Raw genomic sequence first — 22,847 nt, forward strand, 5'->3', positions numbered from 1 at the left:
TTGATTTTTGTTTTGTTTTTTTTTTTTCAAATTATAGGGTATATTATAGATTTTTGTATGAATTACAAGGGAAACAGGTATACATTTAACTGCACATAATACACACACATAAAAATTAAATAGTACAGAATTATACAAAGTAAAAGCCTTCTCAGGTGGCACAGTGGTAAAGAATATGCCTCCCAGTGAAGGAGATGCAAGAGACATGGGTTCAGTTTCTGGGTCAGGAAGATTTTCTGAAGTAGGAAATGGTAACCCACTCCAGTATTCTTGCCTGAGAAATCCTATGGACAGAGGAGCCTGGCAGGCAACAGTCCACGGGGTCGCAAAGAGTCTGACACAACTGAGCTACTGAGCAAGGCACGGCATACGAATTAAGAAGTGGAAGTCCTCCCCCAACCAATTCACCACTATATCACTCCTCAGAAGTAGTCACCATTAGAAGTATGATGTGCATCTGGGAGAATGTATCTCTTGTATATATATAATATGTAATGAAGTATCTCTCATATATTTATATATTTATAATGTAATATTTATAATTTATAATAACAAGTATATTTATATTTATGGTGAAAATATATAACCATGGATAATGAATCTAAAAGTTAAATTTCTTAAGCTAATAAAGGTAGATATGAAAACCTCTACTCTCTCCATCATCCTTCTGTTCAGTTGAATCTCCTGAGTATATAACATTGCTAGAATATTGCCATTTTTCTTTTTCCTTCTTTCCCAAAACATCCCATGAGAACACTGGTGGGCCCGTGTGTTTCTTTGGAAGTTCAGCTTCTTTTGAAAATGGTGACATTATCTCATCACACTTCAACCTTGTTAGGAGGACTCCTTCTTTCTCCCGCTTTTTATTTCTTGAGTCCCCATGTTCATGCTGCATTGAGCGAGATTTGCTGCTTTCATCAGTTCATATCACTTTCGGCTCAATAACAACAGAAAACTAGAAAGTTTCAGCTTCTTACCACATTGCTGGTATTTCTCTTTCAGACGGTGGGTACCTCCGACTTGTTCTCTCTCCTGTCCCCAAAACCAACTGCATTTCCAGCAAAAGGCCTCAGTCATTCCTGCAGAAATCATTAAGAGAGAACTCCAAATCTTCAGGCCCATAAACCATGACATGCACTCCCATTGAAAATAATACCAATTTCCTTGGAAAATTTTAAGACAAAAAGTTTGAACATAAAAGATTAGAAATCATCCAGTTTCATTTCACTGAAGATATATTTTTAACAGCACAGCAGAATGACCTTATATGCAAACATTAAATATGTCAGAGCTATGAGTGACTTAGAACCAAGTGCATTTAGAGACCAGAATATGGACAGGTACATTTGGATAAATAGATTCAAAGATTTGATGAAAGACCTGGACCAAGTCCTTTGTTTTAAGAGAGAAGATGTTACTGCTGCATTTGAACATTTGCAGCAAACTGGGCAGAAACTAACTGATCTAAAATTGTGCCAGTTAAGTGAAGAAATTTTTTTAAAAAGGAAGGGGCTGTTAGCCAAAGTTGGAATTTTTAAAAAAGGAAGTATAAATCTAGATTTTTCAGGTTTAAATGAAAACATGTGGTCCTTAATTATAGACAGCTACTGTTTTTCTTAAATAAACAAAGGGCTAATTTATATATGTGTTTTCTTTATCATAAGAAGTAGATAGAAATAGATACCAAATTGCTATCTCTGCAGCCCTAACTGCAAATAGGATATGTTTTTTAGATTCTTACCGGCCATTTGCAAGTCTTTAAATCCTTGCTTTGGAATTAGCCTTGTCATTAAAACTCCTCCTTTAGAATGAAAGGGACCTCCCTTCAAAGAAGAGCATCCTGTGGAGTGATGAAAGGCCTGTGCTATGTAATGTCCACCAGCAATGAAGGGATGCAACTATGATAAGAATTTAAATGTAAAATGAATCTGTGAAAGCAATTGTGAAAAACATAAACATACTGAAAACTTAATGTACATTATGGTAGAATTCTTTAGAGGGAAAAATAAAAAGCTACAACAAGTCAGAGAATCAGTCATGAAATCATTTCTCTGAGACAGTAGAACTGATAGACAGGCATGGAAACCGTCTTTTACATTATCCATTTTATAGGCCTAGAACTTTGATCTTAACGTAGTCATCCTTCTTAGAACAAAAAAGATGGTCCAGGAGGTGGGTAGTCATCTTCAGAATACAGAAAGACTACAGATCTTTCAATTGCCATCGTGGTTTTGTACCAGACACCATTTAAATTTTTTTCTTAAGTTCAGTTCAGTGCAGTTCAGTCGCTCAGTCATGTCCAACTCTTCGTGACCCCATGAATCGCAGCACGCCAGGCCTCCCTGTCCATCACCAACTCCCGGAGTTCACTCAAACTCACATCCATTGAGTCAGTGATGCCATCCAGCCATCTCATCCTCTGTCGTCCCCTTCTCCTCTTGCCCCCAATCCCTCCCAGCATCAGAGTCTTTTCCAATGAGTCAACTCTTTGCATGAGGTGGCCAAAGTACTGGAGTTTCAGCTTTAGCATCATTCCTTCCAAAGAAATCCCAGGGCTGATCTCCTTCAGAATGGACTGGTTGGATCTCCTTGCAATCCAAGGGACTCTCAAGAGTCTTCTCCAACACCACAGTTGAAAAGCATCAATTTTTCGGTGCTTAGCCTTCTTCACAGTCCAACTCTCACATCCATACATGACCACAGGAAAAACCATAGCCTTGACTAGACAGACCTTTGTTGGCAAAGTAATGTCTCTGCTTTTGAATATGCTATCTAGGTTGGTCATAACTTTCCTTCCAAGGAGTAAGCGTCTTTTAATTTCATGGCTGCAGTCACCATCTGCCGTGATTTTGGAGCCCAGAAAAATAAAGTCTGACACTGTTTCCACTGTTTCCCCGTCTATTTCCCATGAAGTGATGGGACCGGATGCCATGATCTTTGTTTTCTGAATGTTGAGCTTTAAGCCAACTTTTTCACTCTCCACTTTCACTTTCATCAAAAGGCTTTTGAGTTCCTCTTCACTTTCTGCCATAAGGGTGGTGTCATCCGCATATCTGAGGTTATTGATATTTCTCCCGGCAATCTTGATTCCAGCTTGTGCTTCTTCCAGTCCAGTGTTTCTCATGATGTACTCTGCATTTAAGTTAAATAAGCAGGGTGACAATATACAGCCTTGATGTACTCCTTTTCCTATTTGGAACCAGTCTGTTGTTCCGTGTCCAGTTCTAACTGTTGCTTCCTGACCTGCATACAGATTTCTCAAGAGGCAGGTCAGGTGGTTTGGTATTCTTAGTCTGTTATAATAAGCATACCTGAGCCAGTCAAGCACAGACCTTCACACAACAAATGTTTTGAATGCAGTGGCTATTAGACAGACCTTGGCTGTTATTTACTCAGACCTAATGCAGTTCACCATGCCTAGGTAAATAGAAGACATTGCCCCTGCAACTATCAGCACAGCCGGTGCCCAGGACAACATACAACAAATCCTATTGCAGGGATCTAAGCCTGAGGTTGGTGATTTTACACTGAGAGTCTCTTGAATCTTCCTGGCACTCATGAGGTTAAATCCTAGAACATCTAAGAAGAAAGAAAGTAAGTACTTCTAACACAATGCTGGAAAGGGGATAATAAATTCTTCAACATTAACACCATAGTCTGATGCAAATGAATTTAATCTCCTTTAATCTCCTTGGTATTCAGGGAGAAATGAAAGCCAGTGGATTAAATATGCAAGTCTTCTTTTGTTGCCAGTATTGCAAATATGGCAATAATCTTGAATCATCAACATTATTGGAAAGCTACTTCTTAGCTATCTTGAACATATTTCTCTATTGAACATTTGTACACTTGGAATTTTGATAATGAGCCCATTAATTAATTTTAAAGATCCTGAATGTTTTCCTTCATAAAATTTTGATTTTTGGAAATAGACAAAGAAGTTTTGTGTGTATGTTACTACTCCAGTATCTTTTGAAATAGATAAGCTGTTTTACTTTTGCCATAAGTGTATTGAAAGCTTTTTTTGTGCTATCTTAAAAAGATCTGCTAACCATAAGGTTTTTGTGCAAAAGCAAAAGAGATTAGGAATTTTTAGACTTTCTGTCTAATACCAAAGTAGTCACAAGATGATGAAAAATATGTTCTCATAGTAAATATTTTCTGTTATACTTTATAGCCAAATGTTTCAATAAGATATTTCAAACTCTGGAATCACTCCCACTCATATGAAGTTTAAATATGTATTTCTCAAGTCATTAATTCATTAACACATTGGTGAAAGTGTATTTATAGAGCTCAGTGCATTACACTTTCTGCTGACAGTAAGAAAAGAATCCAGAAAAAGATGAGCTGATTTTGTAAACTGGTTGTCTTGACAAGTTATGGATATGTACTTAGTCTAGGGCTCTTTCTTTGAATTAGGGAGGAGGTTAATTTTGGTTTTGTAATGGGCTTCCCTGGTGGCTCAGATGGTAAAGAATCTGCCTGCCAATGCAGGAGACTTGAGATCTATCCCTGGGTCGGGAAGATCCTCTGGAGAAGGGAATCGCCATTCTTGCCTGGAGAATTCCATGGACAGAGGAGCCTGGCGGGCTACAGTCCATGGCGTCACAAAGGTTGGACACAACTAAACAACTAACACACACACATACACACACACACATTGGTGCTTGAAGTGAAAGCAGAATGCCTCTTTTCTACCACCATATTAAAAAAAAAATCAGTATCTTTTAGAGATTATATTATCTGGAAAGGTCAATGGAAAGCTGAAAGAGATTTTTCATTAGTGTGTGTATAAATCTCATACCCAATAAAATATTCAATGTGGAAATATTTGAGCCAAGTTTCACTAGACATTACATTCCTTGCTTGGAATGCATGGCACAGTGCTCAGTCTACCAGCCACCTTGTGCATGGGTTCATTTGGGCTTGCATGGATTATCTAGAAGCCTCAGAAGACCAACACTCACCTCTACCTAAAACACTGCCTTGCCTGGAATTATTTTATTTGCATCAGTGAGACCATATGCAACTTTTAAAAACCTGGGATGCCAGCAATGGTCTCTTCTTCTCCCTACACTTCTTTATCTTTTCTTCTTTTCATTTTTTTAAAAAAACAGAAATCTCTAGAGCCATCAAGTAAATGGTAAACAGTCTCCACCATTTATTAATTCCTTTGGTGTTACCAGCAAAGGATTTGGGGTTGTTCTAAAAGGCTTGATGGCAGGAACTTCCCTGGTAGCCCAGTGGTAAAGAATCTGCCTTGCAATGCAGGAGACCACACCATGGGTTCCATCCCTGGTCATGGAACTGAGATCCCACACACCTCAGAGCAACTAAGCTGATACGCCACAACTCCACAGCTACTGAAGCCAGTATGCTCTGGAGCCTCCCTGCCACGGAGAGTCCACGTGCCACATCAAAAGATCCTACATGCCTGACACAGCCAAATAAATAAACAAGTTAAAAATAGTAAAAAATAACAACAAAAAGTCACGATGGCAGAGCCATCTGTGTGCTTTCCAAAGATGAATTCTCATCACACATTTCACATAAGATGGTCCTGAAAAATCTGGTGGTAGCATTCTGCCCTTTCCTGCAACAATGTGACACCTTGTTCCATTCAGTTAACTAAAAGCTTGGCAATATTTTCTCTAGAGCTGATAGGATAGTGAGTGCCCTTACTAGGAAGCTTCCCCAGGAGTCAGAGTACTAAGGCTGTGCTGAGTCCACCCACTCAGCCCATATTCTCTGGTGTTTTCCAATACGTTCCTCAAGTGTTTAGTGTTAAAAAATTGGACAGCTTTTTTTTTTTCCAGTTACTGATACCAAGAATCATTTGACTAGTCCAAAATGGTTTTGAGAATAAAAAGAAAACTAGATTTAGAGAGATATCAAACCTCTATAGGACATTTTATCAAATTCTTACCTCTTCTGGAAGGTCTTAAGTCTTAAAGAAGCAAATTCTAAAAGGGAAAAGCATGTTTAAAAAGGAAGGAGAAAGCCAATTTCCCCCATCATCAGTTTAGTTTATTTCAGTTCAGTTCAGCACATAGTTACTGAACATCCATAGGTGCTAGCATCAAATGAGATGCTGGAGATACCAAGAAGATGCAGTTTCTTCATCCAAGTAAATCAAGGTTTAATGGGTGAGACAGAAACATAAAATGGACACTTTCAAAAATATGGCAAAGACGATTACGGAGTTGTTCTCCGGGTGCTCTAGGACTCCAGAGGAGGATGCTGTGGTTAGTGCAGTGATGGGTAGATGGATGCTGTTGAATGATGATAATGCCTTAACTATGTTTAAAGTGTGAAAAGGAGATTGCAGGCTAAGAAAGATTAAAGTGGGGAAAGGGAAAAGAGGTGATTCTGGGAAGGTTAGAAGGCAATTCAGGAGAAAAGAGTAACATGGACAAAGGTGAAAAGATGCAGAATAGGATGTGCTTACTGGAGAGCTGTGAGTATCTATGAACCCTGAGTATATATTATGAAGAGGGGAATGGTAGAGGATGAGGCTGGAAGGACATTGACCACTCAGGTCATTGAGGGCTGTAATGAGAACATGAAGAATATGGAGAGAGTTGGGCCAAACCCTAAGAAGCAGTAACATTTAAAGGCTAGGCTGAAATTAGGACATGGAACAACAGACTGGTTCCAAATTGGGAAAAGAGTACGTCAAGGCTGTATATTGTCACCCTGCTTATTTAACTTATATGCAGAGTACATCATGCGAAATGCCAGACTACATGAAGCACAAGCCGGAATCAAGATTGCTGGGAGAAATATCAATAACCTCAGATATGCAGATGACAGCACCCTTATGGCAGAAAGCAAAAAAGAACTGAAGAGCCTCTTGATGAAAGTAAAAGAGGAGAGTGAAAAAGTTGGCTTAAAACTCAACATTCAGAAAACTAAGATAATGGCATCCGGTCCCATCACTTCATGACAAATAGATGGGAAACAATGGAAATGTTGACAGACTTTATCTTTGGGGGCTCTAAAATCACTGCAGATGGTGAGTGCAGCCATGAAATTAAAAGACACTTGCTCCTTGGAAGAAAAGCTATGACCAATCTAGACAGCATATTAAAAAGCACAGACATTACTTTGCTGACAAAGGTCCTTCTAGTCAAAGCTAGGGTTTTTCCAGTAGTCATGTATGGATGTAAGAGTTGGACTATAACGAAAGCTGAGCTCCAAAGAATTGAAGCTTTTGAACTGTGGTGTTGAAGAAGACTCTTGAGAGTCCCTTGGACTGCAAAGAGATCGAACCAGTCAATCCTAAAGGAAATCAGTCCTGAATATTCATTGGAAGGACTGCTGCTACTGCTGAAGCTCCAATACTTTGGTCACCTGATGTGGAGAACTGACTCATTGGAAAAGACCCTGATGCGGGGAAAGATTGAAGGCAGGAGGAAAAGGGGATAACAGAGGATGAGATGGTTGGATGGCATCACTGACTCAATGGACATGAGTTTGAGCAAGCTTCAGGAGTTGGTGATGGACAGGGAAGCCTGTTGTGCTGCAGTTCATGGAGTCACAAAGAGTTGAACACGACTGAATGAACTGAACTGAAATTAGGAGGTACCCCCAGACTTCTTCAGATAAAGCGTGTGTGTGTGTGTAAAGAAGGGATTAGAGAATGTACTTCAATGCTTAAACAAAATGACTCTTCCAAAGACCCTTAACTCTGAAAATCCTCCAAACCTTATAAGTCATTCATTCTTCATCAGGACAATAGAAGGCTTCTAAGAAATTTAAGAGGCACACTCACATTTTCTTCTCTTTTCAGTTTGTGGTTTTGAGATAAAGTTAATTGATAAGAACTTTGGTTGGCCATTCGAGACAAAAACTACTTCCTTCAGAATCTTTTTCTTCATTTCATACAGGAAGGGCATATTGATGGGTTTGTTCCACTCTTTCCTGGATAGAAATATGGCTTCAGTCATTAGTCATTTATTTCTTTGACCAGAAATTTAACAAATATTTAGTGAGCATCTACAGTATACACAGCTAGGCACTGTGGAGGATAGAAAGATGAAAGAGGCACAATCTGCCTGTGTTGAACCAAAATAATAGCAACACCAAGAAGAATGTGATCAGTGTCTCAAGAGATGGTCACTAAAACTGTGTGATGTTACTGACTGATGTGCTTTGTCTACTACTCTTGGTAATTATGCCTAGAAACATCCAGAAAATACTTCCATGTATCCATACTTTTAAGTCATAGTGATCTGTAGGTCCAGACAGAGAAAACTATAAATTAAAACCACGTGACCTGTCGGAAGAATCTGTGATGAGAGAGATGAAATTCAGTCAACACTATTGCCATCTACGTTATATGAACAACTCTCTTTGGTAACTTGTTAGATATGCTCATGTTATAAGAGTAGAATATGCCTGCTTTTAAAAAATAAATATAAGATAATGTGAAGATAATGTTCAAGCAATGTTTTTTTTTTTTTTAAATCTAAATGACAATAAAAAGTTTAAATCTTTTTTTTTCTTTTTTTTAAAATTTATTTTATTTTATTTTTTAACTTTACAATATTGTATTGGTTTTGCCATATATCAACATGCATCCACCACAGGTATACATGTGTTCCCCATCCTGAACCCTCTTTCTTCCTCCCTCCCCATACCATCCCTCTGGGTCGTCCCAGTGCACCAGCCCCAAGCATCCAGTATCGTGCATCAAACCTGGACTGGCGACTCGTTTCATATATGATATTATACATGTTTCAATGCCATTCTCCCAAATCATCCCACCCTCTCCCTCTCCCACAGAGTCCAAAAGACTGTTCTATACATCGGTGTCTCTTTTGCTGTCTCGTATACAGGGTTATTGTTACCATCTTTCTAAACTCCATATATATGCGTTAGTATACTGTATTGGTGTTTTTCTTTCTGGCTTACTTCACTCTGTATAATAGGCTCCAGTTTCATCCACCTCATTAGAATTGATTCAAATGTATTCTTTTTAATGGCTGAGTAAATATGTTTAAAATTAAAAATATTTAAACTGGTTTAAAGTTAGGTAGAAAACAACCAAGCAAATACAAAGCAGAGATTCTTTCTTGCTTTAGCTCTGAAATCAAAGAGTCTAATATTTATGGGAGATAAGTTATATTGTCACAGGATTTAAAAATTTCATTATCAGTGCAAAATAAGTCAAACCTATAGTCAATTTCTTAATGTCACAAGCATATATCAACATTTGAATATGAAACAAGTCTATATTTCCTTTCTTGAATTATTCATTTTTGTATCAGAGATAATGTTTATACAAACCAATGAAAATTTGTTGGCTATGAGTACATTCTTTGGTGGTTTACTGTTAACCCTCCAGACATAGAAGCTGTAATTTTTATTTCTCAATTTTCATTTTAATTCACATAGTTAAAAAAAGCCCCTAGATTTTTAAAGGCAGCTAAGCATGTTCTACTGGAGGATCTATTGATTCATCCTTTTGAACACTCACCATGGAGATAGATAGTATTAAATCACAGCTGAGTTTAGGTACTTTATTTCACACAGCATTTGCATTTTTAAGTAGTGATGGTTGTGAAAAAATGCCTATTTTCGTTCATCAGAGAGAATTTCTTTGACTGACTCGTTCAATAACAGATCTGACAAGGCCTTTGGTGACTGAGTTCTCTCAAGGCTCAAGCCAATGTCAGCTTAATTGGCCTCTTCCCACCTCATTATGTTGATAGTCTATTTAGAAATTGCAGACTAGCTCTGTAACAGCAAATAACTGGGTTCAGCATGATCAAAACCTCCTGTTTACCCAAACCTGTTCCTTAAAGAAGAGGTTCCTTAAAGAAGAGGGTAAATTTGTCCAGCCCTGAGTAAAAGAAGTTTGTAAATGAATAAAGATATATTTGGAAAATCTCAATCCCCCATTCATTTAGTTATAGAGCTTAATGAGTAGTATTACCTGTACTTGGCGTGCACAGATAAATGCTTCTAATGTCACCTCATCAATGCTTTATGTGTTTTGGCTCCTGCTCTTCTTCAGATCCTCTGTAGCAAGTGTCTGAATAAGTGCAAGTGCATCTTAAACATAACTCCTAAGTTCATTGCTGGAGTTAATTTTGTTTTCATTTGGCTTTGAGTTGCTCAGGGAAGGGGCTGCCTCTGCTGTTTCCTTTACAACTTTCCTGATAGCAAGATATGCATGCTTACCACTGGGACTCAATGGGCATCATCACTTGCTTGCCATCAGAGCTTTATTAATAAGCAAAGAACTGAAAAATAAGGTTGGTTGGAAGCATGTGATAAAGCCAGATGGAAGGAAGGCCTTATCTGCCAGGCAGATTTGGACTCAATATTTTGTGAGTGTGAGCAGCCACAGGAGCTGCATCAGAGGCAGCCAAGCTCAGCAGGTGGACAGCGTGGTGGGTTTGGGGGAGAGGATGGACTAGGCAGTGTGCAGCCTAGAGTTTAGGCAATAAGAGGCAAAGGCCATACATATAGAGTGTAAATGTATATCATAGTGAAGGAAAGCCCTGATCATTAAAGTCTCAAGGAAGTGTTGAGATTCAGAGTTGGAAAAAAATAATTGAGCAAAAAAGGGAAAGGGAGACTATTCTAGTGTGCTACGGACATTAATGGAATTAATGAAATTTCAACAATAAAATTATTTTTGACAAAAATTCATGTCTTCCTCACCAGGTTAAATAGGTTTTTCCTCCCTCCTTTCCTTCCTTGTGTCTCCTCTTCCTTCTCCAACAAACGCTGTCAACAAATCCTACATTTTATTCCACCCCCACCCCACCCAGTGTCTTGGTTTGATTTTTGTTGATTGGAAACTACCTTCCTTTGGACTATTCATTTCTGCAAAATATGTTATCAGACCTTGAAATGAATGAGACAGAAAAGCTTAAGAATAAATTCTCTGGAGATTTTTTTTCTCAGATAACTATGCAGAATGTTATGGACATGGATTTTTGAAGACTCCTTTTTGTTCCATGATTTCCTTGAACTCCCTTGGCAGAGGTCTGGAAATTTTCTCAGATTCTTCTAAGATTTGCATGTGTGCTCAGTCACTTCAGTCATGTCGGACTCTTTGCGACCCCATGGACGGTAGCCTGTCAAGCTCCCCTGTCCATGGGATTTTGCAGGCAAGATTACTGGAGAAGGTTGCCATGTCCTTCCTCCAGGAGATCTTCCCAACCCAGGGATCAAACCTGCGTCTCTTGCATCTCCTGCATTGCAGGTAGACTGTTTACCCGCCAAACCACCTGGGAAGCCCATCTAAGATCTGTGCCTCTTAAATAAGGCCTGAATCTCTAGGAATGTGACCTGGAGGGAAGTACATGTTGCTTGCTTCCATCGGCATAGCCTGCTTTTCTTGTCAGACCCTTCTCCCCTGCTGTGTGTGCATGTGTGTGTGTGATAGAGAGAAAGAGAGAGAGGGAGGAGAGGTGGCAGGTAAGTGAAGTGTCTTTTATCAAAGGTATTAGTATATAGGGCCAGAGGACTGAACACACTCTTGTGTGTTCAAATCTAAATTCAATCACCAAGCAAAAGACTCCATTAAGAGAAAGGAGAATTGGGACTTCCCTGGTGCTATCAATACAGGGGCCCAGGTTCCATCCTTGGTCAGGGAACTAGATCCCCCACGCTGCAACTAAGAGTTTGAATGCTGCAACTGAAAGATTCCGCATGCCCCAATGAAGATTGAAGATCCCATGGACCACAACTAAAACCTGGGTTTTTTTTGTAGGTCACTCAGTCACGTCTGATTCTTTGCGACCCCATATAGCCCATGGAATTCTCCAGGCCCAGAACACTTTGAGTGGGTAGCTTTTCCCTTTGCCAGGGGATCTTCCCAACCCAGGGATTGAACCCAGGTTTCCCACATTGCAGGTGGATTCTTTACCATCTGAGTCAAAAGGGAAGCCTTGTGCAGCCAAATAAATAAATATTTTTTAAAAAGAGAAAGCAGAGGGGAACTCTTAAGTATAGTTGATGCTGATCTGAGAAGTTCTAGAACTGTAATGCTAATATTGGAGTCACTCTTTAGGAGGGACCAGTGTGACTTAGTGAGGTGCTAAATTTACGTAAAAGATTGGAATGGTTGGAGTTGTCTTTCCTGGTCCAAAGTCACCAAAGTAATGAAGCTTAGGAAAAGCATCTCTCCAAAATACTTTGTTTTTCATTTGCAAAAAGGAGGAACAATATGCTCCTTGTTTTGTAAGTCATCAACTGCTCTAAATCTTTAATCAGCTTTATTCCAGGAAAGAGGGAATTGATTGAACTGGATGATTTTCAGAGCTAGTATGCATGTATGCATGCATGTTCAATCGTGTCCAGCTCTTTGCATGGACTGTAGCCCGTCAAGCTCCTCTGTCCAGGGAATTTTCCAGGCAAGAATACTGGAATGGGTTGCCATTTCCTACTCCACAAAGACAGTATATTTTTGGCAAATTGAAGATATATAGCTTTACGGTTTAAAGTTCAGTCTCTAGAGTCAAACAAACCTGGGTTTAAATCTTTGTCTGATATTTTATTAGCTTTATGAATTTGGGCAAGAGGCTTAAACTCTGTAATCCTCTTTTTAATAATCTATAAAAGAAGGAAACAATAGAACTTATCTCTTAGGATTTGGGGGATGATTTAATGAAGTTAAAAACATAAAGTTCTTGGAACCATGCCTGACATAAAGTAAATGCTCAATAATAGTGATTTTTACCATTATGATTATTTTAAGTCTAATTTTTCCTTCTCCCAGATTAATATTGAATTGCTATTCTTTTTTTTAAATTTATTTTTGGCTGCATTGAGTCTTTATTGCTGTTCTGGGCTTCTCTATTTGCTGCAAGCAGGGGCTGCTCTCTAGTTGCTGCTCACAGGCTTTGGAGCGTGGACTTAGTTGCTCCGCTGCCTGTGGGATCTTCCCAGACCAGGGATCAAACCTGTGTCCTCTGTATTGACAGGTGGATTCTTAACCATTGGACCACCGAGGAAGTCCTGAATTGCTATTCTTAACTGACTGTGTTTATTCCTATCTCTAAAATCTCAATGTACTGGAGTCAGCTATCTAATAATTTAGCAACATTTTAATTATTTATCAGGTACAAATGACTTTGCAGATGCTGTATGAGAGATGAGAAAGAAATGGAAAATTGAATATTGGTCATGAGACTCCTATTGCTAGGTTAAAGAGACAGAAGATAAATACACAGAAAAAATAGAAGGAAATGTGCAAATGAGTACTTTAATAAACACATTAATTTGCTATTAACAGAATTAATAAAAGAAAAATGAGTGCTGTAGTTTTTCTAATTAACATTTTAACAGTTTTTTGGTTAAATTATTCATACTCATGGGGAAAGTGTAGACAGAACGCAAAAGTATACACTGATATTTCAAGATTCCTTCTTTTCTTATTTACTTTCTGTTTCAGGAACTTCCTTTAGGCATTCTTTTAGAGTAAATCTGTTGATGACAAATTCTCTTTGTTTTATAATGTGTTGATTTCCTCTCCATTACCAAAGGATACTTTCACTGGATATAGAGTTCTAGGTTGCTGGATGTTTACTTTCAGCACCTGAAAAATGTTGTGTCACTTTCTACAAGCCCTCATGGCTTCTGATGAGAAATTCTCTGTCGTTTAATTGTTTTTCCCTTTTAGGTAAGACATCATTTGTCTCTTGCTGCTCTTAAGAATTTTTTCTTTGCCTTTGGTTTTCAGAAGCTTGACTATGATGTGTGTTATTGTAGAATTCTTTTGAGTTTCTATTTAGAGTTTGCTTAGTGTCTTCAACATGTATGCATTGTTCCAAATTTGGGAAATTTTCAGCCATTATCTAAAGATGGTTTTCAGCCCTGCTTCTTTCTCCTGTCCTTTTGGAACTCCAATGACACAAACGTTAGACCTTTTGTTATAGTCCCACAGACTCTGTCCCACCCCATTCCCCCCCTTTTTTTTCTAGTCCATTTTCTCTCTGTTCTGATTGGTTATTTCTATTGTTCTGTCTTCAAGTTTACTGGTTATTTTCTCTGTCCTCCTCATTCTCTTGTTGGGCATATCCATTAAGTTTTTTTTCTTTTCTTGATTATTGTATTCCTCAATCCTGAAATTTCTATTTGTTTCTAATTTATATCATCCTTATAAAAACTACAGCTTTCTGTTGTTTTCATTTGTTTCAAGCGTGTTCACAATTGTTAAAGTATTTTTATGATGGCTGCTGGAAAGTCTCTGTCAGATTATGCAACATCTATATTATTTCAGTGTTGGCATCTAAACAGATGAACATTGATTTTTCCCCTTCAATGAGATTTTGCTGCTTCTTGTATGATGAGTGATATTCAGTTGTGTACTAGACATTTACAGGGTTATGTTATGAAACTCTGGATCTCATTTAAATCTTCTGGTTTAGGAGACTTTCTCTGACACTTTTCCAGAGGGCAAGTTGGTGGGAGGCTGCCTCCTCAATGCCAGGTGGTGTTAGAAGTCTGGGTGCCCACCTGGTCTCTATTGACACCTGAGGGACAGAGTGGGCAGGAGCAGTCCTATAGCTGATAAGCAGGCAGAGGAGTCAGGCTCCCCACTAGGCCACCAGTGACATGGCCCTGGCCAGAGGGAGACGGTGCCTCATTGCTGCTCCCCACCTGGTCTCCACCACACAGCTTTGAAGGCGGAGTGCCTTGCTACCACTGAGTGAGGGTGGCAGTGCACGTCTAACACATATGGGGAGATACAGGGCTGCTTCGTTACCACCAGGTGAGGTTCAAAGTTGAGGCTCTGCCTGTGATCTCTACTGACACTGTGAGTGAAAAGCAATGCTACTGTCAGGCTAGAATGAAATTCCTGTCTCCACTAAGGGAGAGGGTGGCCTGTTACGGGCCAGCAAGATCTCTAACCCCCTCCCAGCCTTTGCTGACAGCGCTTTGGGTGGGCTGTACATTTTTCTCTCACTTTTGGGGTGGTGTCAGTGGAGACATTTGGAAGCCACTCCCCGCTTAGCACCAATGGTGGAGACCAAATGGGGAGCAGGAATGAGTTACCCTTCTCCCTTAGGCTAAGAGTGGATTGGGGTAGGGGAAGTTATTGTCTAAATGTTCTCTATCTTCCTTGGTCACTCCTTTCCGAGTCCTTTGGTTAGAGAGAATTGACCCACTTTGAGGCTGTTTTTCCCCTTGTCTGTGCTCATTGGCTCTTACAGGTGACTGCTTCTCCAGCAAAAAGAAAATCCAGGGGAGTCACTTCAGTGTCCTTCCCCAGGTCCTGAGCTCTCTACCTTCTCTCTACCTGCCAAAGTCTTCTCTTTTTTTTTTAAATTGTTTATTTATTTTTGGCTGCACTGGGTCTTCATTGCTGTGCATGGACTGCAGAGAGTGGGGGCCACTCTCTTTCGGTGGAGCATGTGCTTTAGGGTGTACAGGCTCAGTAGTTGTGGCTTGAGGGCTCTGGAGTATGGGTTCAGTATTTGTGGCTCATGGACTTAGTTGTTCCATGGCATATGGGGGTCTTCCCTGACCAGGGATCGAACTGGTGTTTCCTACATTGGCAGGTGAATTCTTAACCACTGGACCACCAGGGAAGCCCCCAGAATCTTCTTACATTTATTTTATGTATAATGTCAGGAGTTTTAGTTTACCTCCTTTTTGTTCCTATCTTTGAGCCATAACTCATAACTGGTGAACATGTAAATTTATTTTCTGACCTTTGTGTTATAAGTAATTCTCCAGTGAACATCTTTATAACTAGAACCTTAGGATAGATGAACAGGAAAACCCACCTGAAGTATGTGAACACATTTAAACTTTTTGATGTCTTTACCAGATTATTTTCCAGAAGGAATATACCCACATGTACTTTTACTAGTAATGTGTAAAAATACTCATTTCAAAAGATACCCTAGACAACTTTAAAATTTTCCTAATTTTAAAGATGCAAATTGGTACGAGAGTTACAAATCTAACATGGTTTTAAATAATATAAAGGATTAGCATAATTTATTATAAAATAATCCACCAAAAAAAGGTATAACAATCATAACATCACCTTTTTGAATGCTTAAAAAGTGTCAGGCATTCTGCTGAACCTTTAACATTTTATTCTCATACCAACTTAATGAGGTAAGTATTATGATCTTCATTTTATGAGACTTGGCGAGTAGAGACAATTTGCCTAGGTCACATAATTAATAAGTAGTAGAACTGAAATTTAATCCAGTGTTCTCCAGCTCCAGATCTCTCTCGTGGATTCACTGTGGGCAGCAATAGTGAGCTGATTTGTTTAAATGATTTACAGGCTCATTCACTGTCAGAAATGGAGGGCAGCATTAGAACATTTCCTCACTGAGTATCAGCAGATGGCATAAGAAAAAACCTTATTCAATCTACTGATTCCAGTTTCAATATACAACTATTAATAAGTGGTGATGGAGAAGATCAGTCAAATATGCCAGATCTTCACCTTAATTGCAGACTATTAAAAACTTCCAAATCAACATCTAGTTTTAAATTATGTGAATGATTTATTTTATGAGAACTGTGTCCTGGAAATAGTGATCAAATCTGGAAGAAAACACAAGCTGACTTCTATCAAATTGGGGTTTGGGTGGGATTGGATGTGACTAAGGTGTCAATATGCTAAGGGATGGAAAAAGAGATCTTTTGCTTTTAAAAAATTTTCACTCAAGCCCTTTAGAGTTGAACTTTGATTACCATTAATGATCTGCTGTGATGACAATGCTTTGAAATACTCAGAGGAATGAGCCAACAAGATACTTCCTTTCCAATCTCATCTAATGTAGCAATTATAATTTGAATCAGAGCCAAGGGAATTATAACAACTGCACAGAGTCAAATGGCAGGAAAACCAAGGTTTATTCCTCACATTTAGACCATCATTAGTGAAACCCTGTGGGCAGTCTGGAGAATATGAAAAATGTCATAAATTGGTGCAGGTGATTTTTAAAGTGGACAGAGGTACAGAATTATTGTAAAAAGAATTTTTATCTAATAATTTGGAAGTCGAGAGAATATGCCTGTATACAGAGATAAATCAGGCCCTGAAGTTCCAATTCAGCTATTTACCACAGCTGATTAAACTGACCCTACATAGGGAGAGATCAATCGTTCCCAGTTGCTGTGGTGTGATATCATTTGAACAGCCCAGATTTTCCCTTTGTGTCATTTGTTAAAATGGGTGGTGTGTGGAAATGATAAGGCCTTGTTAGACATAAATCAGAGTATGATAAAAATACTGAAATCCACATTTAATGCCTGTTGTTGCTTGCAGTGGGATTCTGATAAAACAAAAAGCCTATTATATACAAAGTTTAAATATTATGCTAATCAGAAGCCCTGCTACTGTTGACATCTGTTTTTATATTTAATTTTTGTTAATTAATTAACAGTGTGTTTATTTAGAGAAAAGACAATACCTTATTAAATAGCTTTTACATACAAATTCAAATGAAAGATTATTTGACCACCAGTATGCAAACAGCATGTATTCATTTGAGAAAATGTTTGAGGGAAATCTTTTGCCTGCAAAATTTTAAGAGTATTTATTCATATATTATATATATATATGTATTTATCTATTTGTTTGCTTATTTATTCATTTATTTATATAAATCCTTGTTATTTATATGCATGCTTGTTTTTCTATTTCTCTGAAGATCATTAAACATTTTCTCCAGGTGAGGAAACCCTCCATTTCTTTATAAATTATTGAGAAAATTGATTAGTAACACTTCAGTTGTCAATTCTATGCTAGGATGACATACAATGCAATCCATTGTGACATAAAGATGAAGGTTAACTCAACCCTGATGAAATTTGTTGAAGATAAAATTAGGAGATATAGTCAAAGCATGAAAAATGCAAAAGAATCTGATTAAGTTTTGCTTCCTCTACCGAGATGAGATTTTATATGTAAAAGCTAGAGTGATTTACACTTAATACGTATGTGTTTGTTGCACTCAAAGTTGTAAAAAAAAGTATTTTTTTTATAAAAACAAGGAATTAATATGAAATTTGGATAAATAATGTATATAAATAAAATAACTCACAACATATTCAGTGGAAGACCATACCTGTTCATAGTTCACAGTACTTGTATATGGTTGGATATATATGAAAAGAGTCAGTCACTCAGTCGTGTCCAACTCTTTGCAACCCACTAGGATCCTCTGCCCAAGGAATTCTCCAGGAGTGGGTAGCCATTCCCTCTCCAGGGGATCTTCCTGATCCAGAAAATGAACCTGGGTCACCTGCATTGCAGGCAGATTCTTTACCATCTGAGCCACTAGGAAGCTCATTGGTATATATAAAGTGTATATGTGTGTGTGTATATTTAAGTTCAGTCACTCAGTCATCTCCAACTCTTTGCAACCCCATGGACTGCAGCATGCCAGGCTTCCCTGTCTATCACCAGTGTGTTCAAACTCGTGTCCATCAAGTCAGTGATGCCATCCAACCATCTAATCCTCATTCATCCCCTTCTCCTCCTGCCTTCAATCTTTCCCAGCATCAGGGTCTTTTCTAGTGAGTCAATTCTTTGCATCAGGTGCCAAAGTATAGGAGTTTCAGCTTCAGCATCAGTCCTTCCAATGAATATTCAAGGCCAATTTCCTTTATGATTGACTGGTTTGATCTCCTTGCAGTCCAAGGGACTCTCAAGCGTCTTCTCCAACACCACACTTCAAAAGCATCAATTCTTTAGTGCTCAGCTTTCTTTATAGTCCAACTCTCATATCCATACATGACCACTAGAAAAACCATAGCTTTGACTAGACAGACCTTTGTTGGTAAAATAATGTCTCTGCTCTTTAATATACTCTCTAAGTTGGTCATACCTTTTCTTTCAAGGAGCAAACATCTTTTAATTTCATGGCTGCAATCACCATCTGCAGTGATTTTGGAGCCCCCCAAAATAAAGTCTGTCACTGTTTCCATTGTTTCCTCATCTATTTGCTATGAAGTGATGGGACCAGATGCCATGATCTTCTTTTTCTGAATGTTGAGCTTTAAGCCAACTTTTTCACTCTCCTCTTTCACTTTCATCAAGAGATGCTTTAGTTTTTCTTCACTTTCTGCCATAAGTGTGGTGTCATCTGCATATCTGAGGTTATTGATATTTCTCCCAGCAATCTTGATTCTAGCTTGTAGTCTTGATTCCAGCTTGATTCATGTAGTCTGGCATTTCGCATGGTGTACTCTGCATATAAGTTAAATACACAGGGTGACAATATACAGCCTTGATGTACTCCTTTCTCGATTTGGAACCAGTATGTTGTTCCATATCTAGTTCTAACTGTTGCTTCTTAGCCTGCATACAGATTTCTCAGGAGGCAGGTAAGGTGGTCTGATATTCCCATCTCTTTAGGAATTTTCCGGTTTATTGTGATCCACACAGTCAAAGGCTTTGGCATAGTCAGTAAAGCAGAAGTAGATGCTTTTCTGGAATTCTCTTGCTTTTTCTATGATCCAGCGGTTGTTGGCAATTTGATCTCTGGTTCCTCTGCCTTTTCTAAATCTTTTGAATATCTGGAAGTTCAAGGGGACTGTTGAAGCCTGGGTTGGAGAAATTTGAGCATTACTTTGCTAACGTGTGAGATGAGTGCAATTGTGTGGTAGTTTGAACATTCTTTTGCATTGCCTTTCTTTGGGATTGGAATGAAAACTGATCTTTTCCAGTCCTGTGGCCACTGCTGACTTTTCCAAATTTTCTGGCATATTGAGTGTGGCACTTTCACAGCATCATCTTTTAGGATTTGATATAGCTCAACTGGAATTCCATCACCTCCACTAGCTTTGTTCATAGTGATGCTTTCTAAGGCCCACTTGACTTCACATTCCAGGATGTTTGGCTTTAGGTGGGTGATCACACCATATATATTTTACATATATATATATAAACTTTTAACTTTGGGAGATAAGAAAGTTTAATAGTATGTTTTGTTATATGTGTTTTAACCACTTTTGAGAATCAAAGTATTGTTGGTTATAGCTATAGGAAATAAGAATTATATCAATGCTACTGGGAAACAAATGACTGTATTTACAACTTATATTTTATATCAGACTTAATATAAAAGAATACTTACAAATTAATAAGAGAAAAAATAACCCAATTGAAAATTTGGCAAAATATGAGAGAACCTGAAAAAACTGAACCTCAACTGTAATTGACTATAATGAATGAGATATGATATATTGCTCACTGAATTGGCCAAGATAGGCAAATATTCAGAGTTTGCTGGTGACCATATAGGGACATGGGTGCTGTTGATGGAAGTATAAAATAGTATATATTTTTAGAAAACTTTTTGACAGTATATTAAAAATGTAGACATGTAGCTGATTAATTCCATTGTACAGCAAAAGCAGCTCTACCTCAATTAAAAAAATAAATGTATATGTCCTTTAATCTCACAATTGGACTTAAACAATTTATCATATGCTGCTACTGCTAAGTCACTTCAGTCGTGTCCGACTCTGTGCGACCCCAGAGACGGCAGCCCACCAGGCTCCCCCGTCCCTGGGATTCTCCAGGCAAGAACACTGGAGTGGGTTGCCATTTCCTTCTCCAATGCAGAAAAGTGAAAAGTGAAAGTGAAGTTGCTCAGTCGTGTCTGACTCTTAGCGACCCCATGGACTGCAGCCTACCAGGCTCCTCCGTCCATGGGGTTTTCCAGGCAAGAGTACTGGAGTGGGGTGGCATTGCCTTCTCTGATGTATCATATAGAAATATTCATATACATGCACTAAGATATCTGTGTTTGAGTGTTCACTGCAACCTTGTTCATAATACCATACAGAGTGACATTTAAATATTCATTTATAGGGTAGTAATGACAAAAATTATGGTTTTCTGGACTGCTATGAATTCATTAACCAGGGAACTTTATATTAAGACCATACAATTTATCATCCAAATTAGGCTACTTTTGACAGTGAAAAAGGGCACTATTAATAGTTAATCCAGGACAGAAGGATAAACCTAGACATGTGATTGCTGAACTCAGTATGCACTGATGTAGAAAAATGCCCAAAACACATTGTTAGGTAAAGAAAGCGTTTGAAAGAAAGAAAGAGAGAGAGAAAGAAAAAGAAGAGAGGGAGGAAGGGAGGAAAGAGAGAGAGAGAATTAAAGAGATATATATATATATTTGAATCTTTTAAAACTAAAACTGTGAATGTGAATATTTGTATAAATGCATAGAAAGAAGCATAGAAAAATACACAAAGGCTGCTATATGTATTAACTTCTGGGGCAGGCTGTGGAATTAAGGAGAAGGGTAAAGATAAACTTATTCTTTTAAACTCTTATCTACATGTGTGTGTATATATATATATATATATATATATATATATTTTTACAATGACAGTCATTTATGATTACAAAATGAAAGAGCAATAGAAACCTTCCAAAAATTAAGATCATTAAAGAATGGTCTCAATTTAGTCCAGTCCAATAATTTAGTTTTGTTAATTGTGATGATTGCTTCAGCTGCTTTGGTCACCTCCAAGTGAAGACACTTTTCATACTGTTCATGGGGTTCTCAAGGCAGGAATACTGAAGTGGTTTGCCATTCCCTTCTCCAGCGGACCACATTTTGAAAAACATCTATTTCTGCTTCATTGACTATGCCAAAGCCTTTGACTGTGTGGATCACAATAAACTGGAAAATTCTGAAAGAGATGGGAGTACCAGACGATCTGACCTGCCTCTTGAGAAATCTGTTTGCAGGTCAGGAAGCAACAGTTAGAAATGGGCATGGAACAACAGACTGGTTCCAAATCAAGAAAGGAGTACATCAAGGCTGTATGTTGTCACCCTGTTTATTTAACTTATATGCAGAGTATATCATGAGAAACACTGGGCTGGATGAAGCACAAGCTGGAGTCAAGATTGCTGGGAGAAATATCAATAACCTCAGATATGCAGATGACACCACCCTTATGGCAGAAAGTGAAGAGGAACTGAAGAGCCTCTTAATGAAAGTGAAAATGGAAAGTAAGAAAGTTGGCTTAAAGCTCAACATTCAGAAAAGAAAGATCATGGCTTCTGGTCCCATCATTTCATGGAAAATAGATGGTGAAACAGTGGAAACAGTGACAGACTTTTTTTGGGGGGGCTCCAAAATCACTGCAGATGATTGCAGCCATGAAATAAAAAGATGCTTACTCCTTGGAAAAAAGTTATGAGTAACCTAGACAGCATATTAAAAAGCAGAGACATTACCTTGCCAACAAAGGTCCATCTAGTCAAGGCTATGGTTTTTCCAGTAGTCATGTATGGATATGAGAATTGGACTGTAAAGAAAGCTGAGTGCCAAAAGACTGATGCTTTTGAAGTGTGGTGTTGGAGAAGACTCTTGAGAGTCCCTTGGACTTCAGGGAGATCCAACCAGTCCATCCTAAAGGAAATCAGTCCTGAGTATTCATTGGAAGGACTGATGTTGAAGCTGAAACTCCAATACTTTGGCCACCTGATGCAAAGAGCTGACTCATTTGAAAAGACCCTGATGCTGGGAAAGGTTGAAGGTAGGAGAAGGATGACAGAGGATGAGATAGTTTGATGGCATCACCAACTCCATGGACATAAGTTTGAGTAAACTCCAGGAGTTGGTGATGGGCTGGGAGGCCTGGTGTGGTGCAGTCCATGGGGTCGCAAAGAGTCAGACACGGCTGAGCGATTGAACTGAGCTGAAATGAAGACCCTAAGATGTCTAAATACAAGGCTGAAGGCAATGAAATGATTTTCAACAAAAACTCTTTCTCAGTAGTAATGAGTAATGAGTGTTTTGTTGTTATCAGATAGAATAGAAAGGTACAATCATGAATAAGTGCAAAATTTATATTAAAGAATT

General features: G+C 38.4%; 1 protein-coding gene across 5 annotated transcripts in view; it reads left to right on the plus strand.

Annotated features, from left to right (window-relative positions):
• The window catches only part of LMNTD1 (lamin tail domain containing 1), a 489,768-nt gene that overhangs the window by 64,985 nt on the left and 401,936 nt on the right, over positions 1–22,847 (plus strand). For 2 of the 5 annotated variants that reach the window (XM_086401685.1, XM_086401686.1), the window contains exon 1: positions 3,470–3,594. The exons of the other annotated variants lie outside the window; for them this stretch is intronic. The gene's annotated coding sequence lies outside the window, so the exon portion shown is untranslated. Of the gene's footprint in view, positions 1–3,469; positions 3,595–22,847 lie in introns of those variants that run through there. 5 annotated transcript variants of the gene reach the window in all.

Source organism: Bos grunniens, chromosome 5 (assembly GCF_055505025.1).
Source record: "Bos grunniens cultivar Pamir isolate PY7600 chromosome 5, Bosgru_T2T1.0, whole genome shotgun sequence".
NCBI lineage: Eukaryota > Metazoa > Chordata > Mammalia > Artiodactyla > Bovidae > Bos > Bos grunniens.